The sequence below is a fragment of the Macrobrachium rosenbergii genome, chromosome 46, assembly GCF_040412425.1.
Source record: "Macrobrachium rosenbergii isolate ZJJX-2024 chromosome 46, ASM4041242v1, whole genome shotgun sequence".
NCBI classification, from domain to species: domain Eukaryota; kingdom Metazoa; phylum Arthropoda; class Malacostraca; order Decapoda; family Palaemonidae; genus Macrobrachium; species Macrobrachium rosenbergii.
Window position 1 is genome coordinate 27013023 of NC_089786.1, and position 24521 is coordinate 27037543.

A 24521-nucleotide genomic window follows, 5' to 3' on the forward strand; every position below is an offset into this window, starting at 1 on the left:
ACCAGAGAATATTACAGATATAGAATAGAATTTAGATTCAGTACGACAAAGAACAAATGAAGAAAGATCGAAATTCAAAGGTAATAATAGATGCATTAAAATAGGAAACCAGATGATAAGGAATATGTGAAATATACTATGTATTTCTTGGTTAGGATAACATTCTCTATATGCCGATCTGTGGCTAGGAGAACAGGAGTTCAACACAGTTAACTAACGACCAGGTGGCTAACACCTGCTTTAATCCCTACCGTTCTGAAATGGTTGCACAACCATCCTTTGCATGGTCAGCCTGGGTTCGAAATAACCTCTCAAAAGGCCAAGTCATTATTTTACTGGTCTGCTATGTTAAAAGATATTAGGAAATATATTAAAAACTGTGATAGTTTCCGTCATAAGGCCATACTAGAATCCTGAAGGTCTCAGGCTTATCCTGTGCCTAACAAACGCTGAAAGGGTACACCTTGATTTATTGACAGGTTTTTACAGAAGGACAGACCGAGAATAAAAACCTCATGGTTTATAATAGACGCCCTTACACATTATACTGAACTAATACCATTAAAAGTAAAACAGCCATTGAGTGTGCTAGGAAGTTTTATGAGTACTATATACAGACATGGGATCCCAAATATGATAATCTCCGACTCGTGAGGAGATTCAATAATCATACCTTAATAACTCATTGTGAGATTCTGCAAATAAAAAATCAATACGATGATCTACATCTGGATCTAATGGTTTGGTCCGAGAACGTGTTAATAGAAAGGTGTTAGACGTGGCTGCGTGTAAATAGGCAGTATGGACCAAACTAGGATATGCAATACCCACTGTGTCAGTACCTAAATATAATTATCATACTTCAATCGTATGTCTCCCCATGAAGCTGTTTGGATACCTGCTAGAGTCACTTTTCACATATTGACACCACGACAACTAGTTTGTCAGATCCATAGAAGGATATAATAGATGTTAGCCGGAGTAGATTTCAAACGCGCTATCAAAACCTCTTGAGCATTTCAGAAGTGTTAATGATGGCTGCATTGCAACAACGTCGTCACTCTTATCCGAGCTATAATTCGCGATCATCCGTGGGCGTAATTTCTTCATCAACACATCGTGGGTAACGCAGGCTACAAGCTCTGACAATTCCTTACAGTAGGCCTGTCGAAAACGCTATTGCATCATTGGACCTGCTATCTCCTGTGAAGCCGTTCTTCTGATCACCGCGACTTTATTCTCCTCTACGCGTTAATTGCCGTTGGTATGTTGCTGGGATCCGTAGGCGTAATCGTCAGCTTGACGTTTTGGAAAAAAGCACAAGGACTGAAGGAGGCCATTGCGAAATCTGGTGATACTCGTAGGTCCTCATTAGATTTAAGTCAGTGGGTGTTCAGGGTTCAATAATGGAATTACTGGCCATTTTTTTATTAAAACCCGACTACACAGAGAAAGATTGAAAAGGATTTTATTGCAGGGGTAATAAATGTGAGGAAGGGATGAACATTTCTGGTGATAACATATTAACCATACTCTTATATAATGGATACATTTATTTCTTTAATAAACTATACTACATATGAACTAATATATATATACGTGTAGTGGCATGTTGATCAATCAAGATATGCATTTCATAATCTGGTTGTCCGTACTGATTAATCTATCAGGATAACTATTTGATTTATATAATTATCTTGTTTAAATAACCTCATCATATGATTATTATTATTTTGAATACATTTTTAAGCATTGATTTTAATCCTCATCTTTGCAAGTGTATTCATGTAACTTGTGCACAAATATTTTTACTTCGTATACGAATTGCTTTACATGCATTATCTATATATGATTTATGTATCTGTTATTCATTAGCATTATCAGTATAATCAATATTGGAGTTATATAATTTTTTCGCTTTGCTTACGTATTCATGAAACTTGTGTACACAACTGTGAAACATATTTCAGTATTTGCTATTTCAATATTTACTATATGAGTATATCTTCATTCACAATGTGAGTATAATGAATTTTGAAAGCGTATAGTTTTCTTTTGCTTTCTGAGTAGTTATGCTTAGCTAGTGAGTGCCTGTTTTGATGATTTCGTTCCTATTGTGTTTTACGTGGCCGAGCAAATGTCATATTTCAGTATGACATAATAAGGAAAAATGGTATCATAATTCCATTAACAGAAGAATATATATCTGTGTAGCACATGCGAAGAGTGCTATTGTGAAATCACAGTTTGGTCAACCCAGACGCGAACGTCATCAATAAATGCCTGTGTAGTGTTTTAGAGACACTGTGTCAGCATATGTCAGCATATGTCCGCATAAACTCAGCGTCCTCTTTTTGGTCGGAGCTGTAGGCTGTCATGTAAGCCGTGAGAATCCTTGGAACGAGGTCGTGTGTGTGTTCGTGTGTGTGTAAATCGTAGTCTTGCTGTGTAAAAGTATGAAAGCTTAGATAGAGATCAACATGGGAAGCCATCCTGTGTAGACCATTGTATTCTGATGTAAAAAGAACCTTTTTTTAGAATACCAGAAAACCCGCTGTGGAGTTTGTCTAAATCCTACAGAAGAACTTGCTATTTTCCAAGACAATAATCACATTGCACATCCATGAAGATTTGTGAAGATGCAAAAACAATTTCTCTGACTGCGTTTTAACTCAGTCTCTACAATCAAACGTAAGATGGGGATATTCTGGCGGAGTACCCTATTACATTATGCAAGGTGCAGTAACGGGTCCAGGAAGCAAAACATGCATATGATGTAGGCGAATGCCACACTGAGTAGGTGGGTTCGACCCATTGCACGTGAGCTGCCGGTGTGGGTGTCTAAGGCAAGTAATATCGTGGAAGTTGTCTACTTATCAGGTTCATCCTCGAATCAACAACTGAAATGTGAATGCGGCAGTGATTGTTGTATTTTGTTTTCTTGGGAGCCACCCTCTGTTAGTAAAACATTCTAATGTAAGAAAGGCAGTTTGCTCAGTAATAATAATAATAATAATAATAATAATAATAATAATAATAATAATAATAATAATAATAATGTCTCGCGCCCCGCTAGTCAGGTCCTACAGAAGGCACTTATCTTTCGAAGGCCATCTGAAGGTTACCAGATTCTGTCGCGCATTCTTGGGACTCCCTGCTAAAACACACTCAGATACGAGGTAAGAACGTTGTCTTTTACAGAAAATGAGCACGTCTCCAGCTACACCGATTTTCCTTCATTACCTGGAAGCAATATATTGACAGGAATTCTTTTAATCTGAGAGAGAGAGAGAGAGAGAGAAGAGAGAGAGAGAGAGAGAGAGAGAGAGAGAGAGAGAGAGAAAGCAAAGTCATTAACATACGAAATACCTTGATTAAACTCGGCCAGCTATGTAAATAGGTATTTAACTCTCAAAATGAGAGAAACAAAGCAATATTCCGAATAACTATCCAAAAATTTGCCAGTCTAAGGCTTTAACAGCTGTAATGAGGGAAATCTAATTACATACATATCTGTATACACGATCCCAATTACAGTGAATCCGAAAGCAAAAGGTTCAGGATTTTAAATGGGCAGCAATTACCATAACATCGCCGCTTCATAGTCTGCAATAACTGAAAAAAAAGCTAGACCGACGCACCCTGCAACCAAAACAACTCCGTTCTGTGTGATATTACTTTTTAGGCGCAATGCGCCAGCTCCATTTTTTCTCATTTATATATATATAGTAATGTTTATGGCCACATTTATGCATTTCCTATTATTATACTTTGACTCTCACTCGCTTGCTTTGCATGTCAGTCAACTTAAAAGTCTGTTCCTTACGAATCTTTATTTACTTTGAATAAAAATAATAGCTGATAGTAATAAATAGCGGAGCTTAGAAAGCAAAATATTTGTTTGTCCTGATGGTACAAACCCCCTTGGAGAGACTTTATTCCCTTTATTTGAAAAGGAGAGAAATTCCTTCGGGTGTTGTTCTCTTTTTTCATTTTATTCGCTTCTCTTTATATGCTCTTTTGTATTTTAGATATTATCCTGCCTTTATTTTCATTTCATATGTATCCTGTCGCCCGGTGTTACCTTATTTTGTTCTTCTTGCTTTTTGTTAATTATTAATGTACTATTATTACTATATTTCTGATATCCACGAGAAGACCATTATTATCTGCTCCCGGATTTCAACTTTGCCACATGTAGGAGATGACGCTGACCATTCGAAGTAGTTGTGAGAAAGAGACAAAAAGAAAGAACGAAAAAACGCGTTCTGCGACATAGAATGCCATGGCTTAACCGCAAGACTGGATGATGGATGATTTTCTTTACACCGTCCACCCAGCTATGGCAATTCTACTGTCTCGTTTACGAGTATGGATATTACCCAAGTTTCACAGATAAGCTTCAGATTTCTGTTACGAAACAAAGTACACCAAGAATGCTTAAATGACATAAATTAAATTGCACCATGAGAGTTTGGTCCTCCCCTGACCCAACCCATCCCAACCAAAAACCGTTCAGTTCTAATCTCTGTAAAGGCTTTAGTGCGCCAGATTTGGAGAGAGACTCTGACCGTTCTCTTGGATCTATTCGATGTTGTCGTTTCTTCCTTGTCTTGCAAGTCCTACCCTTATAGCCTTCTGGATTGACGTTTCCAAATGTTTATACAGATTACTGTGTATGTGTACTGAAGTTTGCTTATAATGAATGTTTAGTTTCTATATAGCCTTGTAATATCTCTAAAATTTTTAAATCTGTAAAAGCATTAAGAAAAATGCAAAAACCATTAGACCTGTTATATTTAAATCAGATGTGTCATTTACTTTTAAAGCTATTTACTTTCATTTTCTATAGAAACGTATCTTTTACGTCATGTATTTGCTTTTTCTTATGACGTCTCCATTGTTATGTTTAAACGCGGTTTTTTCAAGTCTTTACGAAATGATTCTTTGCTTCATTTTCCCCATATTTTCCTTAACTGCAATGAAATTTTGTCAAATAGAGGGATTTTCATTATAATGCAAAATTTTAGCCGTATTTCAAAGAACATTTATCAAATTGGTTTAAGTGTGTCTTAGGTTGATGAGGCGACGGCGCTTTAAGAATGATATCTTAAAAAAATAATTCAATTTTTCGTTGGTCAAGCAGTTTAACCGTCCCATAAATGACCCGCCTTAAGTTGACAAAAAATACGCAGGATTCGTCAAAATATATGCCACCTTTTTAAGTTTATTATCTAAATTTCAATGGAAAATAATGATGATGATTTGAAAACGAACAAATTTCCAGCGAGAGAGTATATATGCCAAAACTACCCCTTTCTTGATCTATATTGTAAAAATGATGAATATCTGATACTGGCTAATGATGCGCATGTCATCAGTGCACTGACTCACATCAACGACCCAAGCCTCTTCCTCAATTTGCCTCACTAAAATTACAGCCTCAGATTACACTTCGGGAAGTGCCCAATTGCAACTTCCAGTACTGTTATATATACATAGTTTATGCATAACGTCATGCGAAAAAATGAGTGGAGTTCAACGTAACACTAAATTGATTTGAACTACACTGATGCCCAGTCACCGTCAAAGTTGTCATAAATACGTAACTCGTTGTCTTTAAAAGTCATCACAGGTACTTATTGGCTGTTCGAAAGTAAGTATATATGTTCTGTTTACGGAATTTTATAAGAATTAAACGAATCAACCCCTTCGACATCATTAAGACACACGAGAATGGTGAAGTTGGCTTGTAGGTCTTGCGGCTAGTCACATGCGTTATTCCTTGGAACACGTGTTAATAAATACAATCAAGTAAATCATATAAAGACAAATACTCAAAAAGGCAAAGAGAGACGATTATTCGGTGACAGATTTATAGTAACGGGGAAAAAGCTTTTCGAATGCACATATGACGATAATTTTCTTGTCAAGAAACATATTTTTCATTTGGTTATTTACTATTTCTGAAATTTTAAATAAGTGTTGATCATTTATATTCACAGTATACTTTTGTATTAAACTATTGTTCCGCACCATTTTACCGCACTTTTCCAATGTTTTTCATTTCTCCTAGCTCTTTGTCCACATATTCAGCAAGCTCTTCTCCAGAGTTGTGCTAGTAACTAAGATTTGATGTTTTTTTCTCGGTGATACTTGTAAGTACTAACAAGTCAAAGGTTGATTTTTTTAAACCCAGGGTTTGATGGCCCAGATTTTATTTATCATCGTAACATCCCACATATGCAAGGTACGGCTGTATACACTAAGTCCGGACGACCTATATATCGTCAGATAACTTAGTGTAGTTGTCATGTAATAATTTGTTTTAAGATTTTCAGTAAGCTCTACAATGTTTACATATTTGCTGTTCACCGCAATCCAAATATCGACGATTCTATATATGATTGCCTCTCGGAGAGGATTGGTATGGCCCAGTCACAGGATTCAAAAGCTTCGTTCGTTATTTGTGGAGACTACAATGCAAAGCACAGCGAGTGGCTTAATTTAAATTCCACAGATCAACATAGCCGGTCTGCTCTTGAGTTCTGTCTCCGGTTTTGTCCAGCTAAATGAGGAACACAAGCATATTTCTGGAAATAGGCTAGACCCCATATTCTCAGATGTTCAAGCTATAAAGTCCAAGATCTGTGTGTGTATACAGGCAATTCCGATCACTGAGCCATTGAATGGACATATCTGTCACTCTGTATATTCCTAATTCCACAATTGGAAAAACGATCTGGCTGAAATCTAGAGCCAACTGGGATAGCATTACTGAAGTATGTCAGGCACTTAATATTTCAGATGCTATATTATATGCAGATCCAAAGAAGAAACTAAATTAAATGCTGATAGCTATTGCAATAAGAGATGTCCCTAGAAAGGTCATTAAATTCAGGTCAAATGAATAGCAATGGCTCGATGGTGCATGTAGACAAGCATTCCATAACAAACAGACAAAATTCAGCACATGCAGACGAAATCGTTCACATGAAATTACACTATTTTTGTTGATTCTCGTCATGCTGTGAATAGAGCTTATCATATCGCTGAGAGAAATTACAATATTTCCTTGAAGAGGAAACTTGGAGGAATTACTCAGCCTCATCTGAGGTGGACCAAATTGGCATCATCTATCTTTGGGTCAGGCTTATCTTCCATTCCTTCACTACTAATAGCTGATGGTACATTGGTTACTGGCCCTAAGGAAAAAAGCTGAACTGCCTCATGAAGCTTTTGAAGCTAAACAATCTGCTGAGGATGTCCCTCTCCCTGATACTTGTCATCCTGAATCTATTCTTACAAAATTTGCATTTCGCTCTAGGGATGTTAAGAAAATTCTTGATAATCTTGATAGCTGGCGTGGTGAAGACCCTGATGGTTTCTTTCCTTGGTTTTTTTTTTTTTTGTAGTGTGGTTTCTTCCAAGGTTAGTAGATTCAATAGATTTTTTATGTCGACGTAGTACCTATGTGAATAAGTGTAAGCTTAGCAATACAGTGCCTGGTCCGTAGACTGGCATATCTGCACACTGCAGTAACTACAGGCCAATTTCTATTCTCCCTCTGCTCTCCAAAGTTGCAGAAAAAAATTATCTTTAAGCCAATATATAATTATGCAGAATCTAAACGGTTGTTTGCTGATAGTTGATATGCATATTAGATTTGACATGCCATTTGCAAGAGAGCCTTGGTAATGGTTTTGAGTGTAGAATAATTCAAATTGATTTTAGTGCTGCTTTCGATTTAGTAAATCACATGGCACTTATTTATAAACTTCAGAATCTTGGAGCGGGTGGATATGTTTTAGGTTTACTTTAAGATTTCCTTACAGGTAGGCAGCAACGAGTTACTGTTGATGGAATCTTCATCGAATTAAGATCTTATTGTGTCTGGAGTTCCACAGGGCAGTGTTCTTGTCCCACTGTTATTTTTATTGTATACAAGTGATTTTGTTGTTGGCCTGGAAAACAAAATTGTACTGCATGCCGATGATGCTACACTTGTGGGTATCGTAAAGTCGCCACTTATGAGGAATGAAGCTACCAACCTCAATCGGGACATAGAGCGTATAAGTGAATGGTGTAGTCAGTTGGGTATGAGGCTGGGCTCCAGTAAAACGAAAGTACTGTTGATTAGCAGATCTCGTACAGACTTTCCACCCCATCCTCCCCTTTTGCTGAATGAGTCTGAAGCTTTAACGATTCTGGGTGCATCTTTTGAGAAACATATAATGAAAGTGTCAGCAAGTGCTGTGCGATAGGCCTCATATATTTATAACAGTGATAAAATCGATGCAACCTGTTTTGGGTCATTTGTCCTTCCTTTACTAGAACACTGTTCTCCAGTATAGATTTCTGCTGCTGCCAGACATTTATCTCTTTTAGATGGATTGGTTCGTGGTGGTAGGTTTCTGTTTCATAAGATTAGCAGTTATAACTTGGGCCATCGATGGATGGTCTCTTGTTTATCAATTTTCATAGGCTGTGTTTTAACAGAGGTCTTTCACATTCTCAATTGATCGCTGATCCCCTTTTCCAGCGGGGAGCAACCAGATTTGCTGAACAGTAGCACCGATCTCAGTTCCAAAGGCACTTATTCTTCACGCCGCTGGACTGTGGAACAACCTCCCAGAGGATGTCGTGCAACTGGAACTTCAAAAGTTCAAGCGAAGATGCACTGCATTTCAACCATAATATTATTTTCTTTGCATTTTAATACATTTTATCTCTTCATTAATGTTCTTTTTTTTCTTTTTCATAAGAGAGAACTCTTCTTGCTCTATTTCCCCTTATATCATCTTACTTCTTCTCAACGAAAACAATATTCTTTGGGAGCTTGAATTTCAAGTGAATGACCCCTGTATAAATAATAATAATAATAATAATAATAATAATAATAATAATAATAATAATAATAATAATAATAATAATAATAATTTTGCTTCTTTTATTGTGCACTACACCTTTTCACCGTCAGATAAAAAAACCATTATCTTTATTTTAAAAACGTTGGCTTTCATATTAAAGAAATTGAACTTCAAATTAAAAAAGTTGACTTTCATATGAAAAAAAGTTGACTTCTTCATAAAAAGTTGAAGTTCAAAAAAAAAACAAATGACTTTCAATTTAAAACAAATGAAATTCAATTTGAAAAAAAATAATTAATATCGTCGAAATGTGTGAAGTGAGAATTTCCAATTTCTCGATTCCAAAGAATCTAAAAATTCTCTAATCTCTAGAATTACAAATTCTCGATTCACGAAAACTTCAATAATGAAATTCTCGATTCACGAAAACTTCAATAATGAAATTCTCGATTCTCGAGAATTTAAACTTCTCTATTCTCGAGAATGTCAAATTTGTCGAAACTCGAGAATTTCAAATTCTCGATTCTCGGGAATTGCAAATTCTTGATTCTCGAGAATTTAAAATTCTAGATTCTCGAGAATTTTAAATTCTCGATTCTCGAGAACTGAAAACTCGATTCTCGATAATATCGAATTCTCGATTCTTGAGAATTTCAAATTCTCGATCTCGAAAATTAAAAAATTACTTAGAATTGCATATTTTGATTCTCGGGAACTGCAAGTTATCGATTCTCGAGAATTTCAAATTTTCAAATCTCGAGAATTGAAAATTATCGATTTTCGAGAATTGACAGTTCTCGATTCTCGAAAATTCCACATGTCGATTCCAGAGAACTGCAAATTCTCGATTCTGGTGAAATTCAAAATTTTCCAGTCTCGAGTATTTCAAATTTTCTAATCTTGAGTATTCGAGAATTTGAAATTCTCAAGATTCGAGAATTTGAAATTCTCGAGAACAGAGAATTTTAAATATTCGAGAATGAAGAATATGCAATTTTCGGGAATCGAGAATTTGTTATTCCCAAGATTAGAGAACTTTGAAATTCTTGAGATTAAACGATTTTAAAATTCTCGAGAATGGAGAATTCTGAAATTCTCGAGATTCGATAATTTGAAATTCTAGAGAATCAAGGTTTGCAATTCTGGAGAACCAAGAATATGAAATTATCTGGAATCAAGAATTTGTCATTCTCGAGAGTCGAGAATTTTGAAGTTCTTGAGCTTCGAGAATTTGCTATTCTCGAAATTTGAGGATTTGAATTCTCAAGAATCGAGAATTTGTTATTTTCAATTCTCGAGATTTGAGAATTTTTAATTCTCGAGAATTGAGAATTTTAAATTCTCGAGAATCAAGAATTTGCAATTGTAGAGAATCAAGAATATGCTATTCTCGAGCTCGAGAATTTATCATTCTCGAGATTCGAGAATTTTGAAATTCTCGAGAATCAAGAATTTTCTATTTTCGAGAAATTTGAAATTCTCTGGAAGCGCGAAATTTGAAATTCTCGCTGCACACATTCAAATGATATTACATTTTTTTATTGAATTTCATTTGTTTTAAATAGAAAGTCTTTCTTTATAATTTAAAAAACAGTTTTTTTTCGAATTAAGGGTCAACATTTATAATTTGAACTTCAACTTTTTAAATTTGGAAGTCAACTTTTTTTTAATATGAAAGTCAACTTTTTAAATTTGAAGTTCATATGAAAGTCAACTTTTAAAAATGAAGTTTAATTTTTTTTTAAATATGAAAATCAACATTTTTAATGTGAAGTTCATGTTAAAGTCAACTTTTTTAAAATGAAGTTAGTTTTTTTAAACGAAAGTCGGCGTTTTTTTAAATGAACTTCATTTTTTTTTTTTCAGGGTGAAAAGTGTAGAAAAAATTTATATCTATTATTTCTTTACGACTGCATGGGAATATTTTCCTGCTTCATCTAGTTATCACCATTCATCTTCCTTTTTTCCTTCTTCGCTACCCATTTCCTTATTTTTCTTCTTCCTTTCTTCCTCTTCTTCTTCCTCTTCCTGTATTTCCCCACTACATGACTTTACAAAGTTATTTGGTTTCAAAAGAATTCTTAGTCGACCTTTGCAATGGGTCCCTCATATAACCTTTTCCGAAATGCTCTTCCACCATGAAATCAAGCACACTTCTATCAGTTTTTATGTGCCTTCTCATTGTAAAACATTTTTTAAGTAGGGAATGCTCTACCAAGTTCTTTGTTGGTTTATTAAACTTCCCAAACATACTAAATAGTACACAAAAGGTTCGGATGAATATAGATTGATCGTACTTCGAAAGAATACTGTATAATGACACATTCACTAGTGACCCCTCATTTATCTTAATAAGATATGAAGCTTTTCGTGAGAGAATGATCAGTGTTACTGAACTCCAGTTGCCTAAAATCTTTCTTCAAGAATACTTTCTTTTCATTTAACATTTATTCTTCTTTTGCTTAAAGCCTCTCGTCAGCCACTGTTCCCAGCATGCGTTTTTCTCACAGTGCTGCGAGAGTTTATTTTCAATGCATGTTTGTTCAGCTAGGACGGGAGAAAAAAGGGGATGTATAAATATGGTCTGCTCTTTGATGAACAGCTAGCAATGAAGAGAAGAGAAAGTGTTCTCCTTTAAAGAAAGAAAAGTTAATCGGAAATACATATAGGTTTATATGCTATTTCCCTCTATTTTCTTTAAGAGAGGAAGCAAATTTCCAACGATGGGTTGCGTGTTATTCGAAACTTTAAAAGGAAAAAAACCTAGATATTTTTATTCAATGACATCCTATTAAACTAGGCTTTTCTCCATTTGATCTTTCTGTATCAAGAGTGTTTTTAACAGAGAAAAATAGATTCAGAGCACTTACCTTCGCTGCCAAACTGAACTGAAATGGAACACTAGTCTTTATCCCTCAGATTTTAACATTTAACACAGGATGGATATAAACTGAACACTTTTGTTTTCGTGTTCGCTTAGCGAGATGAATCCCACTTTCGACATTTTAGAAATGGTCTGGAATTATTTTTTCAACATTTTGGCAGAACATCATCAACGATTTTATTTTAATCCGGCACCCTTTCCCTGTTTCCTCACTGTTGTTTGTTTTGCTTTTCTAAAGTTCTTGTATCACTCTGCTATCATTCTACAATTTCAGAAAATCTACTGTTGTTGACTGAACAATCTCTTTCCACATCTACTTTTGAGTGGAGTTGCCTGTGTTCTATCCTCTGACCTGTGGCCTTCAGCCCACTTCTTTTCTTAACGACGCTTTTCCTGAGATTTTATACCGAATGTCGATCCGATACTTGTGATTTTGATTGTAAATCTGATGAGAAGGAACAGATTAGTATATACGTTATCTTCGGTAGGGTGGCAAGGCATTGCACTTTCCCTTTCGCAGGTTATTTATACAGGTTCTATTTTGGATACCACTCGGCTTTCCTTTTAGATAACATTCGCACAGTTACTTTTGCATCTGGAGTAAAATTCTGGAATTCTCTCGGTCATTCAAGTGAGCAGGGCTGTCAGAATCCTTCTTGACCAAGTCCCACTTTTTCTTTGTCTGTGTCTATGAATTAGTGGTACAGTAGCAGAGCACTTAGCTTACAGGCTAAGGGGACCAGGATTCGATTCTCGAAACGGAGGAGGATGGACGATATGGGCGCGTCCCTAAAATCAAGTTTGTCTCTCTTAAAGTAAGCAATGAATAACAAACCTAGTTGTTAATCGACTAATGGGGGATCATTACTGGAGTGAGGACAAAGAGAGAAGGAGAGAGATTAATCACCAGACATCAGAGACCATTACGCGCCCATAACATAATCCTCCTACACTGGGGTGAAACCAGTCCTAAGATAGTGATGAGATATGCGATCTCTCTCTCTCTCTCTCTCTCTCTCTCTCTCTCTCTCTCTCTCGCTTCTAAAAGGTTCAGACTCCTATCGGACAGTATCAGCCTTTTGTTTTCCCAAAGAAATATTGAGTTATTTTGAGACACTTCTAATTCGAACAACACGTGCGCCCTCTTCTCTTGCAGCCCAGAATTCCTCTTCGTCTATATTCATTGCTCGAAAAATATTGATTATGTTACAGAGGTTCGACACATTATGTAAATCGCGCCTTACACACAAAACACACACACACACACAAACACACACACACACACACACACACACACACACACATATATATATATATATATATATATATATATATATATATATATATATATATATATATATATATATATATATATACCTCTTATATATCTACCTCTTTGTCCCAACGGACATACAAAGATGACAGGTAAGTAGACAGTTAAAATAAAATACCGAAGCACAGACAGTCAGACGGCAAGAGGGGCACTGAGAGAGAGAGAGAGAGAGAGAGAGAGAGAGAGAGAGATGAGACGAACACGTTTCCTCTGAAGGGAATCTCCGAGGAAAATCCACGAACCGAAATTATTAAATTCTACGGAAGAGAAAAGGACTTACAAATTTCATATTGTGTTAGGCCAGTATTTTATTCTCTCTCTCTCTCTCTCTCTCTCTCTCTCTCTCTCTCTCTCTCTCTCTCTCTCTCTCTCTCTCTCTCTCTCTTCTAACTTTATGTATACGTGGATGCTAGCGAACATGCAATCGGTGAATGCATGAAATGCATTAGCATCTGTAGAAATTATATTAAGTGGCTAATAACATTTTCCTTCTCTTCTATAACGAAAGGCCAAGTTCTTTTTCATATGTTTGATCATTACTTACATATTGCTGTTCATGAAAGAAACTCTACTTGGACGTGAGACTGGTATCAGTAAAATATCAACATTTCTTTACCACCATATTTTTGCTTAGTGTCTTAACACTTACAAGGACAACAAACAGAAAGGTGTCTTTAGTACACGCTAAGAATCACATCAGCTTTTGTGAATGTTACGTGTTTGATCTACCTTCCTTACTTCATTTTGTTATGAGTCTTTTATTTGCTTATATATATATATATATATACGTATATATATATATATATATATATATATATATATATATATATATATATATATATATATATCTTATAATTTCACAATGGTCCCGTGGATGAAGTATATAATAAGTCCTCACGTTGAAAATGAAAGGAATTGGTACCAAGACTTTCAACTTTTATTCAAAAGTCATCTTCAGGGTACTGAACAGAGTTTAGAGAATAACATATACAAGAAAGCAATATGGGTCACAGATAACAATAAAATAAAATGAGTCAACAAGCCATTTAAGTATGTAAACAACATTCATTCAAAAAACAAAACATACTTAGTGGAAATATGTAATTACTACAAATGCCAGTACAAAACTGTCTGTTTGTAAAAAAAATCTAACAACTTGTTTTACTCTTGCATCCTTAAGAATAAAGCTTTTTAACAATTCGTCCATCTTAAAAGACCATCGCTCAAATTCATATTACTAAAGAACTAATGAGGCATCCTTCGACCAACAATCTGTCATGCAACGAGGAACTCCTAAAAACAACTACAGCTGAATTCCAATCTATTGGGTGCCCAAAGTCTCTTACGTGACAAAAATGGCGCTTGGCTGGTTGCAAACCGTACATTATATTTATGCTGTGTGACTCTCTTACTTAGTTCCTTACCAGATTGTCCAATATAAAAGTAAATTACAAGTTGAGCAATCAATTTTGTACACCCCTCCTGCTGGCATTTCTGGTTTGTTACAAAACAACAAATTCTTGATAGACGAAGTATTACTAAAAACAACATTTATTTTCAGACATTTCAGGCTACGTACAATCGATAAAAATTCACATCGGTATGGCAAAACTAAAATATTTTCAGTGTCATAATTCCTTGACCTTTCATGACTATAAAATGTTTTTGGCACTTTGAGGCAACCATCGATAAAATTCGAAGGATAACATAATTCTTCTGCAATTGCATAGATGTTCTGAATTTCCTCTGCTAAAAATTCAGGATCACAAATTCTGTATGCTCTTAAAAACATCCCTGAGAAGACTGATCGTTTTATCTTGGGGTGATGGCTGGAAAAAAGTTGTGAATGAAACATTTACTGCTGTTGGTTTCCGGTATAGTTTGAATTTAAATCCGTTGTCGGTTCTCATATATATATGAATGTATGCATCCATGTGTGTGTGTATGTTCCACAAACAAACAGAAATGCATTAAGAAATTTCAACCAAACTTGGTATACATATGACATACTATCTCGAAAAGAACACTGTGGGGGTAAGACATCACTGGCACCAAAGCGTTTGGGTGTGAAAAGGGGATGACATGTAAAAATGACTGAAAAGTATGGACATTAGTGTTTAATCCATAGTTTTCAAGGTCGCTGAGATGAATAGTGACACTCTCAGTGCCCTTTAAGTCTAAGTTCAGCCCCAATAGGAAGGGGAGGGGGTGGGAAGGGGTGTGACATGTAAAAATAACGGAAAATAACAGATATTAGTGTCTAATCCATGGTTTTTAAGCTTGCTGAGATGAATAGTGACACTCCCCGTGCATTTAAGTCCAAGTTCAACCCCAATTGGAAGCGGGGTGAGAAGGATAGGAAGGGGGTGACATGTAAAAATAGCTGAAAATGACATATATTTGTGTCTAATCCATATTTTCCAGCTCGTTGAGATGAATAGTGACACTCCCATTAACCATTAAATCCAAGTTTAGCCCCGATGGGAAGTTGGGGTGAGAAGGGGGTGAAATATTAAATGTCCAAAAATGCTGGGTAATGTTAAATCAACTATCTTAACAGGAATGAGAGAGAGAGAGAGAGAGAGAGAGTTTAGTTTATTGGTTATTCAGAATTTTTCCTAGTGGTGCTGGGTTGTTCAGCTATTATATATATATATATATATATATATATATATATATATATATATATATATATATATATATATATATATATATATATATATATATATATATATATATATATATATAATGTGTGTGTGTGCGTGTGTGTGTATATATATATATATATATATATATATATATATATATATATATATATATATATATATATATATATATATATATATATAAATATATATATATATATATATATATATATATATATATATATATATATATATATATATATATATATATATATATATATATATATATATATATATATATATATATATATATATATATATATATATATATATATATATATATATATATATATATATATATATATATATATATATATATATATATATATATATATATATATAGCAAAACCTAATCTAACATTACTCGAAAATTTGTGAGTTGTATCAAATTATTACTATGCAGCAGGTTATTCTCTTTCACATCTAGAAAACGAATGGCAGTGAGAGAAGCCTAAACAAAACGAATGAAGAGGCCAGTTTTTCCTTTCGTCTTCAAATTAATCACTAGTTACTTTTCTAATACCTCCTCGATTGACGTTAAATTGAATTTTTACGCATATATATCTATCTTTAACTTTCATGTCGTCTCCTTTTCCTGTGAATTTCCAAGTGAATTTTTAACTTTTTAATCAATATTTTTAAAGACTCTCTAGAGTTATATTGCAACAGCTTCCGCTGTTCTATTTGTCCTCTGTCTCTTGATCCTAATACATTCAGCAATTCGTAATATAAGAGCTGAAATTGCATGTAACAGAAATAAAAGACAAACGAAAGCTCAAGTGCCAAGTCTGCAATGAACCTGGCTGAGGAAAACTGAAGTTGAATTGCATGAAGTCTCTACGTATAGTATATTCCTTGAATCCATTTCTTCTCACCTGTAAGTCAGCAGATTTCCATCCGTCTGGTCGCATATTTCTTAAAGCCCTTAATAATTTTGTTATCATTATTATGAGAATGTGGCCTTTTTTTTTTTTTTAGTTTTCTTTATCTTTTTTTCTTCTGTTTATTCTATTTATTTTTTTTTTGTTGTAACATATTATCTTTGTATTGTTTTCTGACGCCTTCCTTTCTTTTCTTTCTGTTTTTTATCTCTTTTTCGTATTTCCCCGTTTATTTGTGCTTGAATTTTCATTTATATGTTCTAGATTACTTCACGTTATATATCATTCTATATCCAAGTCTTTTCATACCGGAGTTTCTCGTCATCTATCGCGTTTAATCAGTTCACAATTTTTGCTTCTGCAATTTACTAAATTCGTACATTAATTCTCTTCTGTCATCTTGCTCCAAAATCCTTCTTCCGTAATGGTGTTCTCATTTTACTCCACTTCTTTTTTACCGCTTTAACTAGATCTTTTATTTTCTTTCTGTCAGATGACAGACGTTTTTCTTCCTCCAAAACAGAAACTTTCCTTTGCCCCAGTTTGCCCGATAATGGGAATGTGGATCACGTTTCTCATAGCGCCTGTAATAATGCTGGCACCTTGGGAAAACGCTGAAGCAGGATAATAACAGGGTAATGCTTAGACTGAGCCTGTTCCCATTATCTCGTGCTCTTAGCCAGTATATTATTATTATTATAATTATTATTATTATTATTATTATTATTATTATTATTATTATTATTATTATTATTATTATTATTATTATTATAACGTCCTATTTATACTAACTTTGATAATTTTCAGTTTTTGAGCATAACGCGACATGTGTTTATCCGTCATTTTAATGAATAATTCTTACAATATTTTCACGCATTGTAGATTCTATTAGTGATAAAATCCTGAAGAATGGAATTAAATAGGGACAATAAAGAAAATATGTGGCCAGTTTCACATTATTATAACCTTCAGGATATCTTTTTTTACGGGTTTACGTTTACAAATTACGTGACAGATGTCGATTCATAAGACGAGGAAGGAGAGAGAGAGAGAGAGAGAGAGAGAGAGAGAGAGAAAGTGCTAAATGTTGGGTATGTCACTATCCCAAAGTAAGTGCCCAACATACTGCGTTTGCCAATGCCGACTCACAGATCTTGTATTTGTGTAGTGTAATAAATATTTTTGTAGTAATAAACGGTACCAAGGAAGCTTGAAGAATACAGTGTCAAAAAGAAAACAAAAATTAACTTCTCCATCATATTGAGGAACCAGAATCAGAAGACACTCTGTTTGTATTTATCCTGAACACGAGGGCTAAAAATAGACAGAAAATCATTAAAGACTTTCTATAATCATTTACATCAGTTATCATCACTGGCGAAGTAATAGGCTATGATTCCCAGATACATATTTTGCAGCAGTAAATGAAAAAATAAAAATCACTTGAGGTGAGGTGAAAGAATTGCTGAACTGGAGGACTGAGTAAAATGATTTTTCCAAACTGAATCTTCCTAATCAGAAAAGTCAGTATAAGCAGTTCCAAAGCCTTGAATGAATAGAACAGTAAATGAAACATTATTATTATTATTATTATTATTATTATTATTATTATTATTATTATTATTATTATTATTATTATTATTTTTATGATTATTATTGCCAAACGGTGAGATATGAACTTCGTAATTCTTTGAAGCTTGAACTAAGGTATACATTCACTCTGCTTACTTGTTTAAAAGCCAGTTGTGAGAACGGTTGGACCAGGCCCAACAGATAATGCTCCCACTTGCAGAGAACGCTTTTCAGCAGCATTCCGATACCCCTTGTACGAATTAGTCAGTTTACCCGTCCTTTTACGCGTTCTTCCGTTCCCTAAATGATGACGCCTTCCTTTCTTATACCCACTTACTACGTACCGTATATCCAAGTTCTCCTAGTTCTTCTCTTCCCCACATCTAACCTTGTTATGAAATATACTCTCGTTTCACCATCCTATCGTCATCCATTCTACCCACATAATATAACTAAATAATTTCCAGAACACGCCGATCATTTTTATTTTTCCACAGCGCTAACCGTTTACCACCTCTCCATACCTCCATTCCTTACCATTACAAATTTTTCTTAAAACGATTTATTTTAACACCTTCAAGTTATTTGTTTAATTCACATTCAACATGCAGCTTTGGGAGTAGTATTTTTATCTCAGAAAAAGTAATGGTTATATCCTTGGTTATTTGCGTAAATCAAAGGTTTTCCAGAGGCTATGCCCTTTAAAACAAAATTCATGAAAATAGTTGGGCATCTGTTAGCTTACCAGTAAACAGAATTATTTCATATTTTATGTCAAAACTCGAGAATTCTTGCAATTTATCTCATAGATTCTCATGTTCTTCCACCAGACGTTTGGGAAGTTTGGTTTGTTTTGTGGGATTTTACAGAATGCTGAAAGACTGAACGACTTTGTCAAGAGCGTCGTGTTTGTTGAGGCACAAAAAGAATCTCGAAGCTTTGATAAATTGTTTTCTAAACAGAATGACTGAACAGAATCCTTGTCCATGACTTCAGTCAAAGACACCATACTGTATCTTAAGTTTTATTCTTTTTGAATATCTTCCTCATGTTATTTTTGTATATAATATCAGTAACGACTGTGCCTTCTGACCGCATATCAATAATTGACTCCATACCTCTTAACCCCTGTTCATTAAAATTCAATAATTGAAAATGAAACCTTGCGTGATTTTTATAACACAGTATGACAATAGTTTCATGTTTTTCAAGAAAATATTCTTTTACGATCTACACTAATCTTTTTATTTTGCAGTATAATGATTTTTCCTTAAAACGTAAACAGGTCTGAAATTGGATGTATATATATATATATATATATATATATATATATATATATATATATATATATATATATATATATATATATATATATATATATATATATATATATATATATATATATATATATATATATATATATATATATATATATATATATAAACCAGAAATTAGATAACATTTTACAGAGACAAAGAATTTCACCAAAACTGGGCCAGACATTTTCACTTCCCTCATTCTGTTACAATAGCCCATCCAGGATAGTTCCTCGCTGGAAGCGGGTTTCCGTTCTCAGCTACCACTCTGTTGGTCACGAGTTCGAATCTCCGACCGGCCAGTGAAGAACAAGAGGAATTTGTTTCTGGTGATAGAAATTCATTTCTCGCTATAATGTGGTTCGGATTCCACAATAAGCTGTAGGTCCCGTTGCTAGGTAACCATTTGGCTCTTAGCCACATAAAAATAAATCTAATCCTTAGGGCCAGCCCTAGGAGAGCTGTTAATCAGCTCAGTGGTCTGGTTAAACTAAGATAACTTCTTTTTCCATCCGGGGTGCTTATTTGTAATCTCCTTTTTCACGCATTGTAAAAGTCGCCATGTTGAGCAAGGCAAAAGGAAAAAGTAGAAAACGACAATTCTCTGCACTACCAAGTAGGACCTGCCAAGAACAGCCTCTTGTAACTCAACGTTTTCTCGAACAAGGCCTTGAATGATGGGTATACGAGCACCCTAATCGAGAATAGGCATAACAATAGAAAAAGGTCCGGAGAACGTGACGTGGAAATTAGTGATTCCAGAGGATTTCCCTTCGTCGTTTCTCGAGGAGGGCTTCCGGGGACTTGTGAAGTCTTCTGATGGTGGTTATAAAGAGCGAAAGCAAGAAAATTAAGCAAAATCAGAATTCTCCATGTCAGCTGTATCAATTAGCTTGTCAGTGTGTAAGCCCATTAATTTGTTTCACATTTAGAGAAAAATTTAGTTCCGGAATAAAAGTAAGATGTTTACTTTTTAAAAGGAAATTATTCTTTCAGAAAATATGCCATAAATCAGCTGAGACATTGTCTTTCTAGTCAGTGCTCTGAATAATCTTTAGAAAATGCAGAATACCATTATCAACTAAAACAGAGAATAATTTTTTTTATTATTGGTAACAAATTTATGTCAAGGGCCTTTTTTTCATCTGTCCTAAGGCTACCATTGCTGACATGGTTGTTGGTAATACTCCACATTTACCATTTTCTGGAACCAGCTTGAAAAGTAATTTTCTTTGAAATATTGCAAGAGGTAACACAGATCATTCCATTTGTGTATAACATTTAGATGATAAAAAAAGGCTCTGTCTTTGAAGAATAATAAAACAAGCGATCAGACCAAAAGTTCTCTTGAATAATAATGTATTGTTGATTTATTGATATTGATGTTCACTAGTTATATGTATCTCTTCACACATTCTCTTATTTTCATTAATTATGGTCATTTTCCTTTCATGGGAGCTTTCTTTGAAGTTAATGATCTTTTAAGGTTATTCTTATGCATCTTCATAATAATGATAAGAAAATAAGAATAAAAACAATAACCATCATTTTTCTTATTAGATCATGAACTGTACAATAAATACAGACGCCTCTATAATTTCTGTCAAAACATATCAAGATCAACGCAGCGAACGTTCGATAGCCTCTCCCATCTCTTTATCTGTCTGAAATGTGAAACTGAAAGCTAACTTATGATTTGCTTCTAAATAGTGCAATGTTTCTTTTAATTCTTTCATTTTTTAAGTTTCCATATAGATTTTTAGTGTTTTATGTTTCCCATTCTTCAATTAATTTTTTTCTATCATACGATCAGCTGTTGTTATAGAGATTAGTATACATATACATACATACATATATATATATATATATATATATATATATATATATATATATATATATATATATATATATATATATATATATATATATATATATATATATATATATATATATATATATATATACATACGTACACATGTACATAGTCTTTCTCATCATGCATCTTTTACTCTAGGAGAAGTTGAGCCAGAGGGGGTGCAGCCTTCTGATTCTCAACATGTCTTTAATGATGAGGTTGCTGGCCACACGGTTTGTTCTTTTATCACACAGATTTGAATGTAATCATAGCTGGTCGGCGGCAGACCGGAGTAATCCACGGATCTACTAAACTTGAGCCAGAAGAAGCTAACTCAGCCACGGCACCCACTTTGGGTGAAAGAGGAGGGATATGGAAAAACGCAAGTTGAAAGAAAAGTGTAAAAAAAAGTGATACATAAATGGTCATCCAAAGTGTTAAAAAAAAACTATAGTTTTTAAGTCCTCCAAGAGGTACTAATCAGGCTAATGATTGGTCAAAACAAAGTATTTTTTTCCATTGGTGCTCTCTTTGTGTCTTTTTTGTTATGTGTTGCGATGTGAAGAAGAGTTGATATTGAATTTCAGTGTAAAATTTTTGAAGTGGAGGTCAGTGACTTTTTAGAGGTTTTCTCTCTCTTTGTTGAGTTTTTGATACAGAAATTGTGAGGTAATTCCAGCAAAACCGTTTTATGGGGGTTATGTGGACCCTGATACGATGAAGTCGCTCAAAAAAGAGCATATTAAAAACAGAGTAAGGAATCGCGTAGAAGGACAGAATCAAAGGTGTTCTTTGGCGTTAATACTGGAGAGGGGATATTTAATGGTTGGGTGGGATGGGACAGACATTGCTGTAGGAAGAATGAGAATAAAAAGAGAATAAAGAGACGAGGAAGAGCAGAGTAAAGATTGCCGAGAAAGACAGAAGTAAGAGGTCTTGCATAGAATTTATAGTAAAATATCTGTAGAGAGAGAGAGAGAGAGAGAGAGAGAGAGAGAGAGAGAGAGAGAGAGAGAGAGAGAGTAGTTATCAGTGTCTTAGGAAAATTAATGATATTAGCTTTATTTCCTCGCTAGCGTTAATCAGTTGATTCTGAAAGAATGTTTAAATATTAACAGAAATTAATTGTCAATGCAATGTTTCAGTGTCGAACTTCGTTAAGATAACCTTTTCTCAATGTTCAAACCTCCATCCGTCCCTATCATATTAGGAGAAATTAGGATAATTCAGCCTAGTAATAACAGCTTCCATCTATTTCTAGATGAATAAGCTTAACAGCATTCCCTTTCTTCCAGCGAGGTGTTACTTCATGCATTTAATATTTTAATGGGTGTTTAACAGCTTCACTGTTTCTCTGCTTCTTTTGTTATTAAATTCCAGAGGTCATAATTATGCTTTGAGACACTTAAGCCACTGGAAGGGAGCTGATGAATAGACACATTAGTAGACTGACGCTGCTTTTTACCTTCAGCCAGGGAGTTAGTCTAGTCTGATTTTGGTTAGCTTCGTCGAGCTTGTCTGTCGGTCTGCTTTGTCTGTTGGACCAAAGGTGGAACGACTCTGCTACTGGATGATAATTATAGTCCTCATTGGTGACTGTTGAAATTAACCTTATACATAAATAAGGATTATATAGTGAAAAGCGTGGGGAGATACGCGGCAGGGAGGCAGTGGAGGTTATGTTAGAGAGCACACGAGAAATTACTTTTGTGATCATAACGGTTATGACCAACACGCGTACTCATCATCAGGCACGCGTCTTCGTCTGGACCAGTTTCATCCAGTGATAGTATCAGCTGATATCAGATGACCTCTTTTTCTCTGTTATGTAAGATATAGTCTAGGAGCCAAGGGGTGATTGCATGCATGAAAGGGCCAGAAAATTACGTGCTTGATTTAGTTAGAAGGTCTACTGGGACAACTTTTTAGCGAGGGTAGACATCCAGAAACCCGGCAGTTATCTTGTTATTCAGGATTTTTTTTGAATTTCATGAAATCAAAATAACTCCTTTTTTTACGTGTATTGATTGCATACCTTGCAATAACTCAGCAATGAAACGGTCTACAGAGCTCGTTCACCTTTCAAAATAAAGCTTAAATATTGATCTATTCATTGGTACGAGTACTATAAGATTGGACAACATTATGATCTTTCCTGATGAGAAAGTAAAATCTGAATTTTCATATTTAAATATTTTGTGAAAAAAATGAATATAGATTGAACGTATAATGCTTTTACGTTCTGGTTAGGTACACCATATGCAAGTTTTTTGAAATTGGTTGGAAAACTTGTTTTCTTATTTAAACCCCTGTTCAGCAGTCAATAAAAAGGAATATATATCATGTCAACATACAGGGAATATGAAATATATGTCGTAATTTGTATTCATAGGGATGGCAATGAGAATGCAAAAATTAATAAACCAGTTTATTCTATGTCTCTGTTCATATTGTTCATTTTAAAATTTTGGGATACCTGTTTTTTCAGTGAAGAATGTCTGACTCTAGCGCAACCAAAGAAAATTAAGGGCATCACAGTCACCATCTCAAGTGGTTCTTTGATCCAAGGAAATACATATTTGCCAAAATCTGAAGATAAATTTGCAACCACCAGCACAGAGAATGGCAGGACATATGAAGAAAGCGGAAATGAGAAGGGACGTAGTTTTTGACAGACTGAAGCAAATGGACAAAGGCAAATTCTTATATGTTACTAACGAATATAAACAGGCACCCTCAAGACAACGCTGGATAAACTCAACAGTTAAGTAAAGTCTCCATAGACATTACTGCTCATTCCCCAGAGGATAGCTCAGCCTCTGTTCAACAAGAGAGTATACGTTCTATGGTGGATTCTCGGGACACCACATCTCTGCCAGCTAATATTAACTTTTTTTTTTTTTTTTTAAATGTCATTTGTAGAATTCCAAACACAACAAACGTATATGATAAATGGATGATTTCATGAAAAAAAGGACAGACTGAATCATTCCTTAAGGCAGCCATGATACTTCAGGATGATTGTGTTTGCCCGAACTTCTGACTTGCAGATGTGAATGCCATATTGGAGCAGATCTTTACTGTGACATTCGTAAATCCATCAGG